This window comes from Sesamum indicum, linkage group LG2, assembly GCF_000512975.1.
Source record: "Sesamum indicum cultivar Zhongzhi No. 13 linkage group LG2, S_indicum_v1.0, whole genome shotgun sequence".
NCBI lineage: Eukaryota > Viridiplantae > Streptophyta > Magnoliopsida > Lamiales > Pedaliaceae > Sesamum > Sesamum indicum.
The window spans coordinates 8,216,811-8,219,122 of record NC_026146.1 but is presented as its reverse complement, the minus strand read 5'-3'; the positions used below and the strand labels follow the sequence as shown (position 1 = coordinate 8,219,122).

General features: G+C 40.0%; 1 long non-coding RNA gene across 2 annotated transcripts; it reads left to right on the top strand.

Annotated features, from left to right (window-relative positions):
* On the top strand, window positions 474-2,071 carry LOC110011606. Of its 2 annotated transcripts, XR_002286631.1 has the most exons (4): window positions 474-753; window positions 853-1,281; window positions 1,354-1,493; window positions 1,565-2,071. It is a non-coding gene; the product is annotated as an uncharacterized LOC110011606 (long non-coding RNA). The 2 variants fall into 2 exon arrangements; XR_002286630.1 differs by having other exon boundaries at window positions 1,354-2,071.

The window sequence follows — 2,312 nt, the reverse complement described above, 5'->3', positions numbered from 1 at the left end:
AACAAAGTGTGTGTATTTCCAAAATTTTGAAAAAGCTGTTGTGAATTTTCAATTCTAGAAAAAATATTGTTTTGCGTATTTGATTTTCTGCATTAGCTTTCCTAAAGTTGAGTAGCCTTTTTTGGGCTGAAGTTACACTTTGTTGGCTAAACTTTTTTAAAATATTTTACAAACTCCTATATTTTATAAGATATTTTAGGAGTTTATAAAATATTGCTTCTTATTTTAAAAATAGATTCTTAAAGCGTTTGTATAAAGTAATATATATATATATATATATATATTGAGAATAAGTGATGAGATTATATTAAACTCAACAACCATTCGAACTACATTGTTGACTGTTCAAACCAAATGAAATGAAAACACAAGGCAAACAAGAAAACTAACACCTACACGTAATTTATAGGAACCTAGAGATATAATAAAACATCCTAACCTAGACGTGATTGGACAATCCAATAATTATCTAGTAATGACCAAGCTTTCCTCCAAACATCCAATAGATGTTGGTGTTGTCCCTCCATAACTCGTTTACATCGTCTACCAGGATGGTGTTGCGGGGTTCTCAAGTTTTTGGTGAGTTTGTTAACTGCCATTTGCGGCAGCGTGAGGGTTCTGCGGATAGTGGGGATTTGGCTCAATAGGGTCACAATTCTTTGGGACGGTTGATTCCGCTAGCTCTTCATTCAGTTGTAGACATGAGACCTTATGAGGTGGCAAGCAATGTTGGTAATAATGGTGTATAACATGGTACAGCTCCTTCTGTATTCTGATTTATTTCTTTTATGCTTTTTCGATTTATATATATATATATATAGGATTGTGCTAACATACCTGTACCCTCTACAGTCAATATGTTCAACAAGTTGCTGCATGACAAGGCTCTGGACGAAGGAAAAAATTCCTAGGACTGGCTCTTCGTCTAAGCAAGTCCCTCTTTAACTCCAGCAAGCTCAGCCTCCACTATGTGATCGTAAAGGAAAAGGCCAAACAGAGCCTATTTCAACTCCTGCCAAGAAGGCCAAAATCTCCACCGGTTCCCTAGCTCCTCCGGCTCCTAAGCCATCCATGAGCGCTGGTACTCCCCACCCATCTGATGTGAAAATCAAAGGGGAGAAACTGATTTTTGATGAGGTCTCCTCCTTGCTGAAGGAAGGGGATGAGGGCAGTCTGGCAGTTGATTTTCTAAAAGGGCTCCTTTCTCCACCTGACAAAGTCTTCCTCGAGGCTTTTCCTCGTGATCAAGCCATGAACTCACTAGCTTCTCATATTAGTAAGGTAAGAAGTAAGAAATGAAAATGTTTAAATTTATTATGTGTAGACTTGATAGACCCTTAACCTGTTTTGCAGGCTGCCCTAATGGCCGGAGATTTGTTTAGCTAGTTGGAACGAGGAGAACCTGCTGCTGCGGAGGCCTAGAGGAAGGTGGAGGAGGAGAGAGAAATACGGAAAAAGGAACCCAAGCATGAAGTCAACCTAGTTCACTTAAGGTAAGAGATATCAAGTCTTTATGAACGTCTAGAGCAGGCGGTACTCAAGCTTCAAGATTATCCTTCTACAGAGGAGGGGAAGCAAAAATTGGAAGAGCTATGGTCGAGCCGAATGGTCGAATTCAAGATCCATGGAGTTTCCACGTCTCCTCTCAGATAGCGCCTTGAGTACTATTACCATGGATATCAGACTTGTGCTTCCCAATTCACATATGTCGATTATCTTCCTCTAACGCTCCTATTGACTTCCTGGATATTCACACGGGATTGGCCGATGCACCTAAGCCGTACAAGGAAATTCGTCGTGAATTGCCAGATACCCTACTTCATGCTCCCAGGGAAGGTGAGGCCCCAACAAACCCCATGGATCAAATGGTGGAGGATGTCTTTCCCCTCAAAGCGGTCCCTCTTGTTGGTGATGATGAAACCGCTCCTCCTCATCCTGACAAGTAAATTAGCTTTCTGCCATTAACATGAACAAATATATTTTTTGTTAACATTTCCTCCCGTGAGGCTATCGAAATGCCCTCTTGTGGGCTCTAAATGTTTATTTTGGATCCTTGATGCCCCCTGGATTCCACTCTTTTCTCTTTTTTCTTGCTTAATGGTTTATGCAGTTTTATTTTTTTGTCTTTTATTGCTCCTATGTATATGGCTGTATAAAAATGTAGCTCTCATGCTTGTGTTAATAGGTTTTCTGTAATAGTTTAGGATAATCTTAAATAGGGAAAAGGTAGATAGGATTCTCCACCTCCTGCATGCTAATTATAGAAGATGTCTTATGCCCATAAAATGGTACGATAGAGGTCTGGTGCAATG